Genomic DNA, 22,600 nt, shown 5'->3' with positions numbered 1-22,600 from the left:
TTTTATAAGCATGTTTATATAAAAATATGTATTTTCAGTCGGACAGTAATAATAGTGATAATAAGAAAATAATAAAATTTCGTCTTAAATTATAGTAGATTTAAAACGTGTTCCCGTCTAGCAAAGGACCGTCACTTTTTCACATGTGAGACTACATTAATCCCGACCTATCCTATACCGACAACACATCACTCACTTTTTGCACCTAACTAAATTGATAATTCTTTTGCACTCACACTCTCACCCTCCCAATAAGCAGCAGACCAATCCAAGCCTTCCTCTCCCCTTTTGTTTTCGAAATAGCACTCAGCATACAACTCAAAGACATAGCAACACCATTAATCACCCATCTTCAACCTCATATTTCTCCCTCTTTTCTCAACCTTTTCCTTTTATTTTTGCGCCATTAGCTTCCCCTCTCCGTCCTTCAACTTTCTAGGTAAGAAAGTGTAACACCCCCTCATACCAAGGTGCCTTACCAGGACCACCCTACCATGAGAATGCGTTACCATCTCGGTTGCCCGAGGTTAGTACATATCAAAAGCGTCTGAACTGAGCACATTTATTAAAGTAGTGTAATTAACAAAGTTACAACATCCAAAACCAAATACCGTTTAATGAAATACAACTTCAAGGTCTTAATAATAAAAGAAACTCGCTAAGACTCCGACGGTGATGCTATGACTCATGGTGGCAAATCTCCCAAGAAAATCCCCAAGCTCTCACTAGCAAAACCTGTCAAGCCTGCTCACCATCCCCGAATGGATCACCGCAGATTCCACAAACAACAACGGGGTCAGTATTATGCAACAAACAAGACAAACAAAAGTAATACTCGTCTGATCATCATCACTCCAAATCACCCTGTCTCACATAGTATCCGACTACACACTAAAGTGTGTAGCCCTGCCAGATTACCCATCGCAACAGGTAATCCTCGCCGCCAGTGGGTGACCGCAGCCGATCCCACCTAGTCCAGCTCCTCAACGAGCGACAATAATCCCTGTCCCTTAATGTGCACATCCCCTCCCGTGGCGGGTTCCACGGAGGGCGAACTAGGGTGTGAAGCCACTCCCGCAAGTGACTCCACCACAATCACAATCACATGACATTACTGTCATCTCAATCACTTCACACCAACACTGTCACAACAATCTCCATATTACGATGATCAATAGACAGCGATAAATACAATAATATGTCATGTAAAGCACAAAGAATCGAGTAGGAAACCCTACCTTAGCAATCACAAATAAGCAACACGGACAATCAAAAAGGCTCCTCTACGAAGTCTTCTCCTATACAAAGATCATACAACACAATTACACTTTGAACGATTCCCAACATCCCCTTCCATATAAATGTATAGCAACCCGAAACGATGCAATAATTACAAAGATGTACTTACCAACAGTGCAACAAGAACCTTTACGCAAGAATCACCGCAAATTATCGACACAAGGGTGCTACGAAATGCTCAAAGGGATGATTAGGGAATGATTTGGGTAGGATTAGGGTACGTAGCAATGTTAACGCTTGAAAAGTGATATAAGAAACCGACGCGAAATTATAAAATACCCTAATCACTCCTTAATCAAACCGTCGAAATATCACTTCGCTAAACCGGACACTCGGTCGAGTGCAACAACACTCGGCCGAGTGTCCAATACTCGGTCGAGTATTCACTATACTCGGCCGAGTATTCCTCGGCAGAACCGAAATAACACACACTAAGAGCACTACTCGGCCGAGTAGGCTCTACTCGGTCGAGTAGGCTCCAAAGAAGATCCGTAGTGTTACAATCTTTCCCCCTAAAAAGAACTTCGTCCCGAAGTTCACACTCTACTACACACAAGCACAACACCACGACACAAGACTCTAACAATCACATGAGACAACTCCAAGGAACTACACAAGCATCACAGCAAGTTACCCAAAACGCATCTCCCGACACGAATCAAACAAAGCAAAGAACACACAAAACACTATCGCGACCATCTCCTACCCCCCTAAAAAGACAACGGTTACGTCCCCGTAACCAAACATACCTGATCAAAAAGGTTAGGAAAGCGGTCTCGCATAGCTTCCTCGGGTTCCCATGTGGCTTCCTCCACATTATGATTAGACCAAAGGACCTTGAGTAAGACCGTCTCACCATTCCGGGTCTTACGAACCTTGCGATCAAGAATCTCCTTAGGAATCTCAAAGATAGGACAAGGATTCATCAAGTTCGATGTTCTCCATCTCGAGGATGTGCGACGGGTCACTCACATATTTCCGGAGTTGAGACACATGAAAAACATTGTGAACTCTATCCAAAGCTGGTGGTAAAGCTAACCTGTAGGCTACCTCGCCAACACGGTCCAGAATTTCATAAGGACCTATAAACTTTTGGCTTAGCTTACCCTTTTTCCCAAACCTCATAACACCTCGCATAGGTGACACTTTCAAAAGCACCTTGTCACCTACCGCGAACTCAATGTCCCTGCGGTGTAAGTCGGCGTAGCTCTTTTGACGATCTTGAGCTGCTCTCATCTTTTGGCGAATCAACTGGATCTGCTCAACCATATCCTGAACCAATTGTGGCCCTAAAACCACTGTCTCGGAACTATCATCCCAACAAACTGGACTTCGGCATTTCCGGCCATACAAAGCTTCAAATGGTGCCATCCCAATACTTGTATGATAACTATTATTGTATGAAAACTCGATCAAATCAAGTCTGTCTTCCCAACTGCCTCCAAAGTCCATAACACATGCCCTTAGCATGTCTTCTAAGGTCTTGATGGTCCGCTCTGTCGACCATCGGTTGCTTGGATGAAAAGTCAGTACTCATCTTCAGTGTTGTACCCATCAACTCTTGCAGTTCTTGCCAAAACTTTGATATGAACCTCGCATCACGATCGGAAACAATATCTTTCGGAATGCCATGCAACCGAACCACATGCTTTCTGTAACCCAATGCAAGCTGCATCTTAGACCAAGTATCCTTCATGGGGACGAAATGGGCTGATTTGGTTAGCCGATCCACAATCACCCAAATCATGTTGTTACCTTGCTGTGACCTAGGTAACCCCACAATAAAGTCCATGGAGATCGACTCCCACTTCCACTCAGGCACTGTCAGAGACTGAATCTTACCTTGAGGTCTCCTTTGTTCACCTTTGACCCTTTGACAGTCAAACATCTAGCCACAAACTCGCTCGTCTCTCTTCATGTTCGGCCACCAAAAAGTCTTCTTAAGGTCTCTCAAAAGCTTATCACCACCCGGTGAACTGAATAAGGAGTGCAATGAGCCTCGACAAGATCATTCTCCTCAACTCGCATCGTCGAACACACCATCTCCCATCAAAACGAACACTCCCATCCGGATGTATAGAGAACCGGAAGTCGCTCCACTCTCTACCTTTGACTTCCACTCCTGGATCTTAGGATCAAGCTCTTGCTTACTTTTGATGTTTTCATACAACTCTGGCTCGATCGTCAAATCCCCGATGGTATCCCCTTCTCGAATCATAAAGATCCCCAATCTAGACATCTCATCTCTCAACTTCAAGAAGGACATAGCCGTACATAGCGAATGAACGCTCTTCCTACTCAAAGCATCGGCGACAACATTAGCTTTACCCTCATGATAGATGATCTCCATATCATAATCTCCAATCGCTCCATCCACCCTCTCGTCGCATGTTAAGCTCCTTCGAGTGTGGATATACTTTAGACTCTTATGATCGGAGAACACCTTAAAAGTTGCGCCATAAAGGTAGTGCCTCCAAATCTTAAGAGCGAACACGACTGCACCCAGCTCCAAATCATGAGTAGGGTAGTTCTCCTCATATTGCTTCAACTGCCTCGAAGCATAAGCTATCACTTTCCCTCCCTGCATCAAGACACAACCCAAACCGTTCTTTGAAGCGTCGGTATAGACCTCAAAGTTCTCACAACCCTCTGGCAAGGCTAGGATAGGAGCTGTGGTCAAGCGTTCTTTTAAGGTCTGAAACGCCGTTTCACAACTCTCATCCCAAACAAATCTGACTTCTTTCCTCATCAATGACGTCATAGGCCGTGCTATGGTAGAAAAATCCTTCACAAATCTCCGGTAGTAGCCGGCAAGGCCTAAGAAACTTCTGATCTCAGCAACATTCTTCGGCGATTCCCACTTGGTAACAGCCTCAATCTTACTAGGATCCACAGATACCCCCTTCTTCGATATGACATGGCCTAGAAAAGCCACTTCCTCTAACCAGAACTCACACTTGGATAACTTGGCATAGAGCTGATTTTCTCTTAAAGTCTGCAAGACTATCCTCAAATGCTCTTCGTGCTCTTCCTTGGTCTTGGAATAAACTAGGATATCGTCGATGAAAACAACCACAAACCTATCCAAAAACGGTGTGAAGATCCGATTCATCAAATCCATAAAAGCTGTTGGCGCATTGGTCAACCCAAAAGGCATCACTACATACTCGTAGTGATCATAACGAGATCGGAACGCTGTTTTAGGAATATCTTCGTCTGCTATCCTCAACTGATGATACCCCGACCTCAGATCAATCTTAGAGAATACACCAGCTCCACTTAGCTGATCGAACAAATCATCAATCCTCGGCAACGGATACTTGTTCTTCACTGTAACCCGATTGAGCTCTCTGTAGTCAATGCACAATCTCATACTCCCATCTTTCTTCTTTACGAAAAGAACTGGAGCTCCCCACGGTGACACGCTCGGCCTGATATAACCCTTGTCTAACAACTCATGTAACTGCTTCTTCAACTCAGTCAACTCTTTAGGTGCCATACGATAAGGTGCTTTAGATATAGGACCCGTTCCCGGCTTAAGCTCCACGCTGAAATCAACATCCCTCTTGGGAGGCAAACCCGGTATTTCCTCAGGAAATACATCTTCAAATTCTTTCACCACGGAAATCTCAGAAGTTGTCGGCGGCTCTACTCGGTGATCTCTCACATGACAAAGGATTAAGGGACACTTCTTCCTTAAACATGACTTTAAAGTCATAACCGCTATAAACCTACACTTAGGCTTTACCACAAACCCCCTATAGGACACCTTAACACCCTTGGGACTCTTTAAAGACACTCTTTTCTGTCTACAATCTATCCTGGCATCATACCTACCTAGCCAATCCATCCCGACAATCACCTCAAACCCATCCTTAGGAAACTCTAACAGGTTTACTGGTAAATCTACCCCTCCAATCACCATAGATATATCCTTATATAACTTGAGACACGACACAGACTCTCCCGAAGGTATGAACACATCATCTTTTACAACCTCAAAATTGCCCAAACCTATAGACACAGCATGACTTTTAGACACAAACGAATGTGTAGCCCCGGAATCAAACAAAACAAAAGACGGTACATTATTAACAAGAAAGGTACCGGTAACTACATGAGCATCATCCTGTGCTTCCTGCTTATCCATCATGAAGAGCTTTCCACTATTCTTCCGTCCTCCACCCCGAATCAAGCATTGGAGGTACTAGGCTTAGGCTGCCGAATCCTGGGTGACACTTATTCCGGCGCTGGTAAGATCCACCACCTCCGCGGTTGTAACCGCCCCAGGTTACCCCCGTCCACCTCTGTTGCCCCATGAACCTCCCGGTCGGCTACTAGCAAAACTCGAGTCGGCCCCCGAGAGAAATTTCCGATCGAGCTCCTGAACCACTGCCGGGCTTGTAGCTCGTGCAGTCTCGCCTTTTGTGGCCTACACCACCACAGTTGAAACACGTAAGGTTGGTGTTGTCACTTACAGCCCGACCCCCATTCTTTCCCCAACCACGAGAACCTCCAGAGAAACCAGCTCCACTAGAGAAAGCTTTAGCATGGTTGAAATTTCCTTTCTTGTTGGTTGGCTGATTGTTGTTCCCACTATCAGCCTTCCTCTTTTCTGTAGCAGTCCTTTCCTCGATCTCCCTCGAGAGATCCACCATTCTCTCAGCTTGACCCGCTCTCAGATACACTTCTTTGAGATCAGTAGCAACCCCAGCCGGCATACGACTCACGATCTTAGCAGACAAACCCCTCTCAAATCGGAGAGCCAAACCCCTCTGTCCGAGCTGCAAATCTTCCACATAACGAGATAACTCCATAAACCGATGATCGTAATCCGTGACTGTCATCTCCTCAGACATAGTGAAAGATTCAAAGTCGGATCTCATCTTGTGTCGGATATGCTCCGGCACAAACTGTTCCCTCATAGCACTCTTCAACCCAGACCACGGAATTGCCCCTTCCTCTTGGTAGTAAGCTCTAGCATCGTCCTTGACATTCTGCCACCAAACCGCAGCTTCTCCTCTTAGGTAGTACACTACCTGCTCAACAATCATATCCTCGGGGCACTTAACCATTTCCATGAGAGCTTCAATCTCACGGTGCCACTTCTCGAGCAGCTTTGGTTCACCTACCCCGTCATATGTGGGAGGGTGGAAACGAGCAATGTTGATGCTAAGCTGGGTTGCATCCATCTTCTTCTCGTTTCCTTTTCCCACATTTTTGAGAGCTTCAAGGAGAGCCTCTTGTTGCTCAATCATGCGAGCAACCTCATCAATAGACATCTCCGAAGCTTGGATCTGTGCGGGAGTTCTTTTGGGCGGCATTTTGAGCTGATAAGAAAGAAAGAAACGTAAACACATGCTCAAAATTTAACATCCCTCCGCCAAAAGAACACTCGGCCGAGTGTACATCATACTCGGTCGAGTACTGATAACTCGGTCTAGTACCTTAGCAGATACTCGGTCGAGTATCGACTCCAGAGACAAACGCCAAAACACCAAAAAGAACACTCGGTCGAGTGTATCAACACTCGGCCGAGTGGCCTATACTCGGTCGAGTATACTCTCATACTCGGTCGAGTAATCACAAACAGTAGCATCTGCTACTTCTTATCAAACAACACTCGGTCGAGTGTTGGCTACTCGGCCGAGTATCCCACACTCGGTCGAGTGCCGTCCCTGCTCGGCCGAGTTACGCCATAAAAAAAAATTACGATTCCCCTATCATGCTCACTGTTCCCGCAGCAAATACTTAAGGGTTTTAAAACCACGTTAAAATCACGTCCGCATGTAATGCATATATTAAACTTGAACATCATATTGCAATCATATCAACATCCAATTTGCACATATGCTAAATTCAACACCGAAATCACAACCCGTTTCATCAATTACTTATCCCATCACATCAGTTAAGAACTTCATCACACATATATGCAACTATCGACTTTTACCAACATGTATCTTCACATAAGTGCACATACAAAGCCTAGTCCTCATCACACTTTCCCCCATGTTACCGGCTCGAGTTAGTAAGGGCCAATGTGCGACTCCGGGACGTCTCCCGAGTCTTTGCGGTAGCTCCAAACAACTCTCCCCGGGTTCATTTTATTTAGACTCACTAGGTTCATTAAATTCATTTGTTTAGGTGCCGGAATCTTCGGCTCTGATACCACTTTGTAACACCCCCTCATACCAAGGTGCCTTACCAGGACCACCCTACCATGAGAATGCGTTACCATCTCGGTTGCCCGAGGTTAGTACATATCAAAAGCGTCTGAACTGAGCACATTTATTAAAGTAGTGTAATTAACAAAGTTACAACATCCAAAACCAAATACCGTTTAATGAAATACAACTTCAAGGTCTTAATAATAAAAGAAACTCGCTAAGACTCCGACGGTGATGCTATGACTCATGGTGGCAAATCTCCCAAGAAAATCCCCAAGCTCTCACTAGCAAAACCTGTCAAGCCTGCTCACCATCCCCGAATGGATCACCGCAGATTCCACAAACAACAACGGGGTCAGTATTATGCAACAAACAAGACAAACAAAAGTAATACTCGTCTGATCATCATCACTCCCAATCACCCTGTCTCACATAGTATCCGACTACACACTAAAGTGTGTAGCCCTGCCAGATTACCCATCGCAACAGGTAATCCTCGCCGCCAGTGGGTGACCGCAGCCGATCCCACCTAGTCCAGCTCCTCAACGAGCGACAATAATCCCTGTCCCTTAATGTGCACATCCCCTCCCGTGGCGGGTTCCACGGAGGGCGAACTAGGGTGTGAAGCCACTCCCGCAAGTGACTCCACCACAATCACAATCACATGACATTACTGTCATCTCAATCACTTCACACCAACACTGTCACAACAATCTCCATATTACGATGATCAATAGACAGCGATAAATACAATAATATGTCATGTAAAGCACAACAACTGAGTAGGGAAACCCTACCTTAGCAATCACAGCAGTAAGCAACACGGACAATCAAAAAGGCTCCTCTACGAAGTCTTCTCCTATACAAAGATCATACAACACAATTACACTTTGAACGATTCCCAACATCCCCTTCCATATAAATGTATAGCAACCCGAAACGATGCAATAATTACAAAGATGTACTTACCAACAGTGCAACAAGAACCTTTACGCAAGAATCACCGCAAATTATCGACACAAGGGTGCTACGAAATGCTCAAAGGGATGATTAGGGAATGATTTGGGTAGGATTAGGGTACGTAGCAATGTTAACGCTGTGAAAAGTGATATAAGAAACTGACGCGAAATTATAAAATACCCTAATCATTCCTTAATCAAACCGTCGAAATATAACTTCGCCAAACCGGACACTCGGTCGAGTGCAACAACACTCGGCCGAGTGTCCAATAGTCGGTCGAGTATTCACTATACTCGGCCGAGTATTCCTCGGCAGAACCGAAATAACACACACTAAGAGCACTACTCGGCCGAGTAGGCTCTACTCGGTCGAGTAGGCTCCAAAGAAGATCCGTAGTGTTACAGAAAGTCCCGTTTTTGTTGAGTTTTTGAAATGACCCGTCTTATGGGAATTTCGATTTTGAGCTTAAAGATCCCGTATTTCTCGTTCTAGGTGAAGGAATTGAAGACCCGGAGTAAGACTCGTGCCTTGTGGACCATTTACGTGAAGAATAAAGAGCTTTCGAGGTAACAGTGATAGGTTACTCGACAAAGTGTCGAAATTTCGTCCCTTTAACTCGTTTTATACCCTTATTTGTCTTAAAGTTTGGTTTTTTATGTCCCTCCCATTTGAGTGGTTGAGTATGTGATTTTATTAGTCTTTTACGAGCTTGTTTGAAGTAGTTTTCATGGCTTGGTCTCTCCTATGAAGTCGGGTATGGGACGTTTTAGCCGAGTATACTTCCGTCTCAAATGACGAGTGAAAATGTCTTGTTTTACACAGTAGATGCGGGTGTTGTTGGAGTAAATGTCGTGGCTGTTAATCATGTGTTTATCGTGCTTGTTTTCGTCTCAACTTTGCTTTTAATTCCGTCTTAAAATCGAGCTGGAATGGTGCTGCTAGAATTCTGTTTTGGTACCGTGATGGGTGTTATTTTGCTCCCTATTTTGGGACGGGTAAAACAGTCCCTCAGACCTGTTTTCTTGCTTATCCCCTCCATGTAAATATCGTCATGTATATACTCGAAATTCTTGCTTTAAATTGCCTTGCCTTAGACACTTTTGCTGCGGTTTTCGTGTCTTTGTTGACGGTTGTTTAGCAACCGTGGACGGACGTGGGGTTGGTTTATTTGCACGTGATTCGGGTTGGTTTTAGGTGGTAAAACATGGTTGATATGTATAGTGAAGTTTGTGTAAATATCCGTCATTTGCAAGCTATTGAATTTCCGTCTCATACCTATATAAATACATGTGCATTACCTGTTATTCACCCATTGATGTTGCATATTAGAGGAGTTGTGGTGGTTGTGTTTTAACCGTGGGGCTGGGTAGGAGCTGGCCGTGGGCTATGGTGTTGGCCACGATTGGTTGGTCGTAGTGTTGGCCGCGGTTGGTGACTCAAGTTGTTGGTCATGGTTGGGGAGTCATTCCCTCATCTTGCTTTCATTCTTGTTTACCTTAGTAACTTTTTATGAATTGCTTGTTGGGCTCACTACTACTTAGATATTGGGCTCACTAAGTTGCACTTGATGGATTCACTACATCTTATTCGTTGGGCTAAATATATTCCATTCATTGGGCTTGTTGTGTTTCACTTGTTGGATTTCATATAACTCTTATGTTGGGCTTCACATGAATGTAGTGTTGGGCTTAACATGTTTCATTCATTGGGCCTCATATATTTTGTGTATTGGGCTCATAAATGAGTCACATGGGTTTGGTCACATTTTATTCCGTAAATTTCATATAACGTAAATTATTCATTATCGCTTGTTATATTTTATTTAACCGGCATGTTTAATTATGAAATAAAATGTTTATTTATATGATACAAGTATGAAAGAATTATTATAAATAATTACTTGTAGAGAGTTGTAATCTTGTGAAAATGCCATAATGCTATGCCTTCTTGCATGACTTATATTTACGCCCTACTTGTGCTGATTCTGGCAAGTACGAGTTTGGCCACTTGTGCTGATCTGGCAAGTGAGTTTTATCCTTGTCTTTCCGCCACTTTCGTGCTGATCTGGCGATTGGGGTGCTCGATTTCCATTTTGTCATCGAGTCTTGGATGCGGGCTGATTCTGCCGCATGTCGAATTGGAAATGTACATTCCGAGAGTCTGGCAAGGTTTAGACTAGGACCGTATTATTATCGTAGTCCTACCCTGGGAAAATTTAGTCTAAGAGTAGTAAATCTCTTGCTTGGTTAAGGTCATTTGCATATGCCTTTCTACACGAGAATTTACGTCTTTTATGGTTGATTGTGAGAGTCTTGGTCCTATCGGATACTAGAGGTGAGATGTAATCTTTCTAGTTGCGATATGATCGCCGGGATTGATGTTCCCACCCGTTCTTATGGTGAGATGCAAGCCATAAGTATGAATGTGACATTAGTAGCCACGTCCCGTGCAATGTTTGTTAAGAGGTTTTCAAAGTAATGGCTATGGTTTCCATTCATATATTTTGTATTGATTGATCCTGTATTTATCTTCTTCATATGATTCAAGTTCTAATCTCATATCTATGTCATGTCTTCGTTGGATTTCATGCTCGTGATTAATTAACTGTATCCATATCCTTTCCTTTATTTCATTTGTTTAAATATGCCTAGGACATTTTCAATTATTGTTCCATTGATTATCCTATTGTTATTATGTCATTATTCCATCTTGATTTCTATTATTACGCTAACATGAATGCCTCGATGTCTATCATAATTCCAATGGTTTACGTCTTGTCTAATACTTGGACCTGTTTGCTTATTTGAGTTCTTTGTTATGTTCATTTTGACATAATGTGGCTGGGAGAACCCTGAGTTACTCCCCCACTGACTATGGCGTTCATGTTTCATGAATGACAGGTATTCGTTGGTGCTTATTTGGGGTAAAGACATGTGTGAGCTAGCGAGTACCTTGACCGTTGGACTTTACTTATCGTTTGCTAAACTCACCTATTCTTGTCTTGTCATTCGTGGGATATCTTTTCCCCTTTTTGGCTAAGACTTTGTTTGTAATAACCTAAGTTTGCTTACGGTTAAACTTGTTTCATTGTATCAGTGACTCCCGCATGTTAAACTTTAACTAGTAATTAAAAGTTTTAAAAATCTCAAAACTTCCGCTTTAATTTATTAGTTATATTTTCCGCTATATCGCGGGGTGTCACAACGTTACAAGCACGCTTCAAACTCAAGTAGATTAGATGAGGGAAGCTATGGCCGAATTAAAATATATGATAAAGAACCTTCCAGTTGGACGAGGTAGAGAACGAAGTCTAAGTCGAAGTAGGTCCCGTGGGTCAGATTCAGATGATGCAATTTCCAAACCTAAGAAAGAAAGCAAGAACGATGATGATCGAGGTCGAAAGCTTGACATACCTGATTTCAATGGAGATTTGGATCCCGAGAATTTTTTGGATTAGATTAGGCAAGCTGAACGAGTTTTTGAGTACAAGGAGTATGATGAGCATAAACAATTCAAGGTAGCTATTCTTAAACTTACTAAATATGCATCATTGTGGTATGAAAACTTGAAAAAACAGAGGAAACAAGATAAGAAAGGCAAGATTGATACTTGGGAGAAACTAAAGAAGCATCTTATGAGGAGATTCTTACCAAGAGACTATGAGCAAGAAAATTACCTAAAGTTGCAATCTTTATCACAAGAAAATCTGTCAGTGGCCGAGTATATCAAAGAATTCGAGAGGATGACGATTTTTTGTGATCTTGAAGAAAAGGAAGAGCTTAGAATTGCAAGATTCATCAAGGGTCTAACGCCCTCGATTGCTAATAAAGTTGAAGTTCAGATTTACAATGGATTCGATGATGTTTGTAGATTGGCTATGAAGTTTGAAAAGCAAGACAAAACAAGGAAACCCTACGCTTATTCAAGGGGTGCAAGTTCTGGCTCGAGTTCTTATTCAAAATCAACATCTAGCAAGCCAAAAGAAGTTGTGAAAGAAGAAGTAAAAGACAAAGGTAAAGGAGTCGTGGAGCCTAAGAGTAACTCATTGAGACGTTGTTTCAAATGCCAAGGTTATGGACACATAGCAAATGAATGTCCACAAAAGCGAGCACTCACCGCTCAAGAATTGCGCAACATGGTTCCAGAATTTGTTCAAACTGAACAGTCCACAGAACTGTCTGATATTGAGGAGAACAAAGAGGAAGGCGTGTCCTATGATGTTGATCCATTGAGTGAAGAGGAGTGTTTGGTGATTCGTAATCTTCATGTGGAAACAACTCCGGTTGAAGCCGAACAAAGGGAGCAAATATTTCACACTCGTTACAAGGTACATGCTAAAATTTGCAATCTAATCATTGATAGTGGTTCATGTACCAATGGTGTGTCAAAGAAATTGGTTGATGAGTTGAAATTACAAACCAAGAATCATGATAGACCATATAAATTTCATTGGTTAAATGGGGACAATGGAATTCAAGTAAGGAAACAAGCATTGGTTTCTTCAAGCTTGGTACCTTATAATGATGATATTTAGTGCGACGTGATTCCTATGAGTGCGTGCCATATTCTATTGGGACGACCATGGCAGTTTGATCGAAAGGTTGAGCATGATGGAAGGACTAATATATATAGTGTGACCAAGGGCAAAACAACATTCAATTTGAATCCTTTATTACCTAATAAAATCAAGGAGCTAAAATCAAAGAAGGGAAGTTTTTTCATGGAGGCTTGTGAGGTTGAAGAGGTTCTAGCTCGTGGAGAACAAGCCTATGTTCTTATGGTTCGAGATTTGGAGGCCAATGGTGAAAGTAGTAGCCGTGAAGTTCAAGGGTTGTTAAAAGAGTTTTGCGATGTATTTCCCGATGAGTTGCCGGTTGGATTACCTCCTTTAAGACGTATTGAACATCAAATTGACTTAATTCCAGGAGCTCAATTGCCAAATAAACCAGCTTATCGTTGTAATCCCGAAGAAACAAAAGAATTACAAAGGCAAGTACAAGAATTGATTGATAGGGGCTATGTTCAAGAAAGTTTAAGCCCTTGTGCCGTACCAGCTCTATTGGTGTAGATACCTCATTTCTACACCTTCTGCCAACCACCCAGTGATGATTGGGCCGCATGTTTGGTACACGGAATGATTTATATGACAGTCCGTAAGTTTATCATCAGGTAATAGCTCAAACACTTGTGTCTACCCCTTGGTCGTCATCTACGCACCGATACAGTCGTTTTGACAGTAATTAGAGTTCCGGGTCAAAAACCGCTTCATTTTCTAAGAAACCGTTTAAAATGACGAGTCGGAATGTTCTAGATATTTATTCCCAATTAAATTTTATATCTTTTGGAAAAATATCTTCCATAGATCATATTTTACGGAATAAGGAAGTAAAGATCTACCGCAATTCCATAATAGAAACGCGGAAATCTTTCTTTCGGAGGAGGAAGCCTCTAGGGAAATGATGCAGCAGATGCTGCGCCACTTGGAAGGACAGCAGCTGCTGTTGCGCCTCTTCTCCAGCCCGTTTTGGCTGTTTACGGAATATTTCCGTGATTTCTTTCCAAAGTTTGTGTCATTCCGAAATTCTTCACATTTTTTTGGTATAAATAGAGACGACCGATCTCCATATTTTTTATGCGAGTGTCCGCCCTTCTCTACTCCCTTTGCATTCTAGACCTTGCTCTAAGCTTTCGACGCCTACGTGCTTGATCAATCGACCACGTAAGCTTATATCATTCTGAGTACCAGTCACGTTGCATGACCAACCAATTTGACCACTACACATCAATCAATTAATCTAAAATCCTCCAACGAGGGCACTTTCTACATACATTCGAGTCGAGCAATCACTAACGTTAACTTAGTCAATCTCGTTTCGCCGAATATGTAAGTCTGAGGGTGTAAATCCCATCTTTTTTATTGTATTTTATTTTTTAACAATTAATGTAAGATTTACGTCAAAAGTATATTTAAAACCAATTTTAAAAGCCCTTTTATAAAACTGTTTTTACGCAACAGCGGATACCAGACGTGGAGAAGAAACGCAGCAGCAGCTGCGCCTCTTCCAGAGGCTGCCGCTGCTCCTGCTCTTCTTATTCTTCCTCGGGTTTCCTTTGTTTCGTTCTTTTTCTTTACTTTTTATATTTTCTTTCATTCTTCACCATATAAACCATGTTTTTATAATACTTTTCAATCATAACGTTTTATTTCGACTTAAATCCCTTGTAATTCGATATTTGCGGGTTTTTGTCATTAAATCAAACTCGGATGGTAGAAACTCGATTTGTCAATATCAAGTTTCTGGGATTCGTAGTTGTACATAGTTTCCTTTATTTGGTTTCAGTTTATCAAATTTCTTTTCGAGTTCGTTCCTTTTGTAATTCCGACCCCGTAAATCTAACTCGTTTTAATTTATTTTAATTCGTTTTTTATCGTTTTTATGACGGTTCCAGATATAATTAACCTGCTAAATCACTTTCACTTGAGTCTAATATCAATGATTGATCGTAAATACACCAATGAACATTAACAGATAGCGGTTCTGACTTCACAGACAGAGCTCAACTCAAGAACAGACACAGGAATACCTGCGCCTCTTCTAGAGGACGTAGCAGATGCGGCGCCTGTTCTGAGGTGATTTCTGTCCTTGAACTTTCGTTCTCGCTTTGACGTAGCCCTTTAATTAAGTGTTTAATTAACTAATAATCGTAATATCACTCTTAATTTGACCTATTTCGTTACTTTAATTTCCAACCCTTTTATTTTTCCCCTCTTTTTATCTTCAAAATTCCGTTTTAAGTGTACTTTTGACGTAAATCATTTAAGCCGTTTTAATTCACTTGTAATTTTTATTTATTTATCGTATTTATTTATGTATGATTTATTTTCTTGATCTTTCACATGTAATCAATTCTAAAATCCCAAATCGATATCACTAATTGCTAAATTATTTGTCCACCGACATAGTTTAATTCACGTGCTAGGATTAATCTGCGAATGTTGCATCGCATGCATATAATCGACGACATATCAACTATGAATAACTTCCCTAATCATTAGTAGAGGCCGCTATCCAGGCGGGCGGGATTAGGTGTTCAGTAAAAGGACTTCCTAATACGTACCCTCACCCTTTACTCCAGATCTCTGTGAACATCTGTGTTCATTGGCATCCACGAGAGTCATTCTAGATATAGAATGCTAAGGGTAACGAGTTCTTTGTGTTCATGTCACTACTTTGTGTCTTGACATGACACGAGGTATTCGAACGGTTCCAATTTTCCATAAAAATTGGTGGCGACTACACAAATGCAGGCTTATTCAACCTTTCACCGGTTTTAATGCCTCATAAATCGGTAACGGCCCATGACGTGCTTTGGCAATTCAAGGTTCCGTGGGAGAAGTACCGTCGCCTTAAACATACACAACGCGCAGGTGCGCGCGGTGTGGGTGGCCCATTTCCACATTTGGTGCCAAAGAAAGATGGGACTTGGAGAATGTGTATCGATAGTAGAGCCGTTAAAAAAATCACAATCAAATATCGATTTCCTATGCCAACGTTGGATGATATGTTAGACGAGTTGAGTGGATCACGAGTATTTTTGAAGCTTGATTTACGAAGTGGTTATCATCAAATCAGAATTCGTCAAGGTGACGAATGGAAAACAGCATTCAAGACTAAGCAAGGTTTGTATGAGTGGCTCGTTATGCCATTTGGTCTTTGCAATGCTCCTAGTTCATTTATGAGGTTGATGCATGAAGTGTTAAGGCCATTCTTAAAAAAGTTCGTTGTGGTGTATCTCGATGACATTCTTATTTATAGCAAGAGCAAGGAGGAACATATTGAACATCTCCGTGAAATGTTTAAATGCTACAAAAATATAAGGTATATGGCAAGATGGAGAAGTGTACATTCATGGTGCCGAGCGTGGTGTTCTTAGGCTATATTGTATGTGAAAGTGATGTGAGCATGGATCCGTCCAAGGTGGAGGCAATCAAAGCATGGTCGGTTCCTAAGTCAACAACTGAGGTTCGTAGTTTCCATGGTTTGGCGTTGTTTTATCGAAGATTTGTTCAAAATTTCAGTACAATCATGACACCTATAACCGAGTTGACGAAGAAGGGTGAATTTGTATGGACTCCTAGTGCAGAGAAGGCATTCGAAGAGGTAAAATCTAAACTAAGCTCTGCACCTGTTTTAACACTTCCTAATTTCGATAAATTGTTCGAAGTTGATTGTGATGCGAGTGGAATTGGGATTGGGCCTGTTTTGGTGCAAGATAAGCGACCAGTAGCATACTTTAGTGAGAAGTTGGGTGGTGCTCGATTGAATTACTCGACTTGTGATAAGGAGTTCTATGCAATTGTGAGAGCATTGGATCATTGGGGTCATTATTTGCGGCCTAAACCATTTGTATTACATTAAGATCATGAAGCTTTGAAGCATATTCATGGGCATCAAAAGTTAAATCCAAGACATACCAAGTGGGTTGAGTTTTTACAATCTTTTACTTTCTCATCAAAGTATAAGACGGGAGCTTCTAATGTTGTTGCTGATGCGTTGTCTCGAATACATACTTTATTGATCGAGTTGGATGCAAGAATGCTTGGATTTGAACATATCAAAGAACTATACAAAGCTGATCCAGAGTTTGCTAAGGAGATTATAGAATCAACAGGGTTATATACTGTTCAAGACGGATATCTATTCAAAGGCAATCGACTATGTATTCCTAATGGTTCAATTCGAGAGCTTTTGGTTCGTGAAGCTCATGGTGGTGCAATAGCTGGACACTTAGGAATAAACAAGACTAATGATATTGTGAGTGAGCATTTTTATTGGCCAAAGATGAGCAAAGATGTGCAAGAGATCGTGGCTAAGTGTGTGGTGTGCCAAAAAGCGAATAGTACGTTCAACAAGGGACTTTATACGCTCCTACCCGTACCAACACAACCCTGGAATGAGGTAAGTATGGACTTTATACTTGGCCTACCTAGAACTCAAAGAGGAAATGATTCGATTATGGTTGTTGTGCATCCATTTTCAAAGATGGCGCATTTCATCCCTTGTCATAAAACCGATGACGCTACCAATGTTGCTGAACTTTATTACAAAGAGATTGTCGATTACATGGTATTCCACTTACTATTGTGTCGGATCGAGATGTTAAGTTCTTAAGCTAATTTTGGAAGACATTATGGAGGTTAGTTGGAACGAAGTTGTTATTTAGTACTTCTCATCATCCATAAACAGATGGACAGACCGAGGTGACTAATAGAACTTTGGGAAGCTTATTACGAGGTTTAGTGAGCAAGATTACGAAAGATTGGGATGTTAAATTAGCTCATGCCGAGTTTGCATACAATCGCACGCCGTCAATGACTACTGGAAGATCACCATTCGAGATTGTTTATGGGGCGAATCCGTATCTTCCTATTGATTTTGTTCTTATACCAAAGAAGGATGTGATGAGTTTCGAAGCAAAGGAAAGACAAGCTGCATTTTTTCGAGTTTGTGAGCAAGTTAAAGCACAAATCGAGAAAGCTAATGCTAGTTACACGAAAAAGGCGAATAAGCATCGAAATCAACCTGTTTTCAAAGTTAGAGACTTAGTATGGTTACACTTGAGGAAGGAACGTTTTCCATCCAAAAGGAAGAACAAGTTGATGCCAAGAGCCGATGGACCATTCAAGATACTTGAGAGCTATGGGACTAATGCCTACATGCTAGAATTGCCGAGTGAGTATGGAGGTGTAAGTGCGACGTTCAATGTTGGAGATCTGTCACCATACCTAGATGACGATAATTTGAGGTCAAATTCTCAAAAAGAAGGGGAGAATGATGCGGGAGCACTTGAAGAAAATGAAAAGGAAATTTTAATTAGTCGAAATGTAACTCACATTTCTGAAGGTTTCAAAATGGGTTCAAGTATCGTGAATATGATAACATGGAAGGATAATGGGGACGGGTTGGAGTCGGTCTAACCAACACGCAACCCGAGGGCTGTCAAGGTCGGTTCTGATGAAAGCTCTAGGATTATTAGTTTCCTTATTTCTGCTTTCCTAATTCTAGTCAATAAATTTAAGGTAGTATTGTTATTTCCTCATTGTTTCTTTCCTAATCTTATCAAGATTGTAATAAGGCAATTTGCCATATTAAGGGTCGGTTTCCTTATCAGTTTAGGCGTGTGATTCAGTTTTTACATACATCTAAGTTTTCAGAATTAATACAAGTTTTTCTTGTTGTTTACTTATTGCTTGCGAGTTATAAGTTTCTTATTTCTTTCTTGCGAGAGAGAGATTTGAGTGTGAGTCAATCCTTGCGAGGTGAGAGTCATACAAACCAATTGTGAGTTTTTACAAATTTCTTGCGAGGAAGGAGTGCAATTTACTTCATATCCTAATTTAAGTTGAGGGGACTTGCGAGATTTTCACAACTAATTCATATCCTTTTATTTTTCGTTCAATATTACACAAAAAACCAAAATAAACAGCTTAAATTTCGCTGCATACTTGATAATATAAAACGAACAGTTCACAAGACCGTTCTATTCCGTAGTTTCGAGTAGATTTTACATCATCCATTATTACAAATTTACAACCAACAACACTAGAGGCATAGTCCTAAATTGATTTGGGGTACGATAATAAAAAAACTTGTTTGAAACACGAAAAGTAATTTATGATACAGTTGATGTAAAGATAATGTTGCATTGTTGCGCTCGTATTGTTAGAATAGAAAAATATACTCCGTCTGTCCTAGTCATTTGTTTACCTATTTTATTTTTGGATGTCTCATTCATTTATTTACCTATATTCTTTGTTTGACAGTAGATGAGGATGCTATGAAGAGACTGGCTTCCGCTGTGGGTCCAATACCAGGTTGGCCAGGCTCTGATTTCTGCATTTGGTCAGGGGTGATTTGCAACATCAATGGCTTTGTGACATCTATCAGCTTACCATCTCAAAATCTCTCTGGCACTCTCCCTTCTGTTATTAACTCTCTATCTCAGCTCTTACCTTAATCTCCCTCAACAACAATAAACTCTCTGGCCCTTTGCCATCCTTTTCCAACCTCACACTACTCGAGGAAATACACCAGCAGTCAAACACCTTCACCTCTATCCCCAAGGGTGCCTTTTCGGGACTTAGCCACCTCAGAATGATCTCACTACACGATAATTCGAATCTCAGTCCTTGGCCTTTCCCTGCTGAACTAATTGGCTCTCCAAATTTGGTTGCCCTTTATGCTAGAAATGTTAACCTCATAGGACCCTTACCTGATATTTTTGGTTTCCTCACAACTTTGGAAAACATAAGTCTATCGTACAACAGCTTGATAGGACCATTGCCCCATTCTCTTCAAGCAACTCAAGTAAACAACTTGTGGCTCGGAAACCAGCTCGTTGGTCTATCGGGAACACTTGAAGTACTTGAAGGTAGCCATGTCAATGAATCGATTTGGGATCTATAATTTTCCGAAATCGACCTGAATTTTTATCAGATCACCCATTCATATCAGGACAAGATCCAAATCGAAAACTGAAACCGATCCTTCCTATATTTCATTTATCTGAGTCAGAAACCTATTGAAAACTTGATCCTGACTACATTTTTTCCTTTAAATCTATATTTTGTCACCAACAGACTGAACAGAGTCAACAAAATATAAGATTTTTTTATGTTAATCACATCAGGATGAAATGGATCAGTAGAGAATTTGGCTTGGCTTTAATGAAAAAAGGGTTCTGGTGGGAGTTATAAAATATTGGTTTGGATGGAATTTTTTATTAGGTTGAATCGTTTTGGTTCGTTATGGTACGCAATTGCCATCTGTACTTGCAGGAATGTCATTCCTAAAGCAGGTCTGGTTACACCAAAATAAATTCAGTGGCCCAATTCCAGACCTCTCCAAGTCTCCTGGCATTCTTGATCTACAGTTACAAAACAACCAACTTACTGGGCTTGTTCCTCCATCAGTGATGTCCTTACCCAAGTTAGCAAACATCTGGTTACAAAACAACAAACTAGAAGGTCCCTTGCCTATTTTCCCCAAAAGCACTGCCGACAGCCTTGAGATGAACATGTTCTGCAAGGATGTTCCGGGAAAGTGTGATGCTCAAGTAACCACATTGCTGGAGATTGTTAGAGCTTTTGGTTTTCCACTGAAAATTGCAAACGCTTGGCAAGGAAATGACGCTTGCAAACAATGGCTATTTGTGACCTGTGATGTTTCTGAGAATGTCATTACACTTAACTTGTCCAAGCAAGGATTTAATGGAACCATATCTCCTGCTATTGCAAACTTGACATTCCTGAGATAGTTGTATCCCGATAATAACAACTTGAACGGTACTATACCAACAAATTTAAATACCATGCATTCGCTAAAAATACTAAACCTTTCCAACAATAATCTCCAAGGCCCAGTGCCAACTTTTAGGTCCAGCGTGACTGTTCTGACTGATGGGAATCTGCATATAGGCAACGAGATGAACAATAGCACCAGCAGAAGTAAGGACACCAATATTGCAGCAAGTAAAGGGAATGTTCAGAATGCTAAGATTCTATTACAAGTACTTGTTCCGACATCTATAGTTGTCATACTATTCACTATCTTGTTCACATATAAGCAGATAAAATATCGGGCACAAATCCGTAAAAAAGCATATCAACTGAGTAGTTTCGTACATATAGCAACTGACTTCCCAATAAGGATGGCTTACCATGCCTTGAAGATGGCAACAAACAACTTCGATATTGAAAGGAAACTTGGGGAAGGTGGTTTTGGGACCGTTTTCGAGGGAACCTTGAGTGACGGTGCGATGCTAGAATTGGAGTAAAGCGTTTGGATCATAGTCGACAGGGGATGAAGGAGTTTTTGGCGGAAGTTCAGACTATTGGCAGCATACATCATGTCAATTTGGTGAAATTGGTTGGTTTCTGTGCTGAAAAAGCACACTTCTTATCTATGAGCACATGAGTATGTAATGGGTCACTGGATAAATGGATCTTCAAAGCCAACTCAAGAGAGGAGCTTTCCAGGAATAACAAGAAAAAAATTATCTTGCAGATTGCAAGGGGCTATCCTATTTGCATGAGGGATGTCAAAAGAGAATAGCTCATCTTGATGTAAAACCCGAAAATGTGCTTCTAGATGTTTGGGTTATTTTTACACAAAACCCACTTGATGACGTGGCAGCTGGCAATTGGGTCAAAATAGAAGTAATGGATCACGACGTGGCAAAGAAATATCTTAATCAAACCTCACACAAAGCCGCAGTCAAATACAAGGCGAACAAAACGCATAACACTCGGTCAAGTAACAGAACCCACGAAAATAGGGAAGTTGAGAGAAACAGAGAGTAGGCGTTGAGGAGGAGCGGGTTAAAGGGAACGACTATAAATACAGAGCAAAGACAAAGCAGCAAGGATCATTCATTCACTTAATTACTCACATTCCAAGTCTTCACTCCAGAAAAATACCTCTTGCCATCATACAAGAGCATTAGTCATTATTTCCTTCATAATTGTATCATTACGTTGTTCCTCCTCAGTACCCCAGAAGTTATAGTGCATACATTTGGCGGGATTCCGACTCCCCCGCGGTTTTTCCCACATTCGGGTTTTCCGCGTCACCAATTTCTCGTGTCCTTTACTTTTTTGCATTCTTTATTTTGTTCCGTCAGCTTGCAAAGTACAATCTCATTACCTTAGAATTGACCAACAATGGACCGCTTTAACCGTCCTAAAACAAAATAACTATTAGGTAATTTTTTACCAAAACAGTTTGGCGCCCACCGTGGGGCATAGTGGTCATATTATAAAGTCAACCTTTACAGCAGCACGTTCAGCATTTCAGGATCCAATCAGAGTACCTCCAGCGCTCCGAGTTGCACCTCGAGCTCTCAGGTTCTACCACCCAGCCTATGGCCCCGAGCATTCTAGCTATAACAGGAACGGTAGAGCCAACGACTCTCATTTGTAGGGTGGTTACCACCAGCCAGCCAACCAAGGTGATTCCAGTACCAACCAAACCTCCGCATTCACCCAGAACCTCAGATGTAGGGGCAGAGCGCGCGAGTAAGGTGTCAGGGGTGCCAACCCAAATGAAGTCCAGTGGAGAAAGCAGCCCAGTTAGATCAGCAGGAACGCCGGTGGTTCCTCAGCACGCTGG

At 41.6% G+C, this 22,600-nt stretch overlaps 1 long non-coding RNA gene across 1 annotated transcript; it reads right to left on the bottom strand.

Moving 5' to 3' along the window:
* Positions 1-18,945: 18,945 nt before the first annotated feature.
* LOC141598218 (uncharacterized) lies at positions 18,946-21,545 on the bottom strand. The gene is made up of 2 exons (XR_012523337.1): positions 21,150-21,545; positions 18,946-20,897 (listed from the first exon to the last, which is right to left on the bottom strand). It is a non-coding gene; the product is annotated as an uncharacterized LOC141598218 (long non-coding RNA).
* Between the last annotated feature and the right edge of the window lie 1,055 nt (positions 21,546-22,600).

The sequence above is a fragment of the Silene latifolia genome, chromosome 9, assembly GCF_048544455.1.
Source record: "Silene latifolia isolate original U9 population chromosome 9, ASM4854445v1, whole genome shotgun sequence".
Classification (NCBI taxonomy): Eukaryota; Viridiplantae; Streptophyta; class Magnoliopsida; order Caryophyllales; family Caryophyllaceae; genus Silene; species Silene latifolia.
Note: the sequence above shows the minus strand (reverse complement) of the source record. Positions and strands in the feature narration are given on the sequence as shown.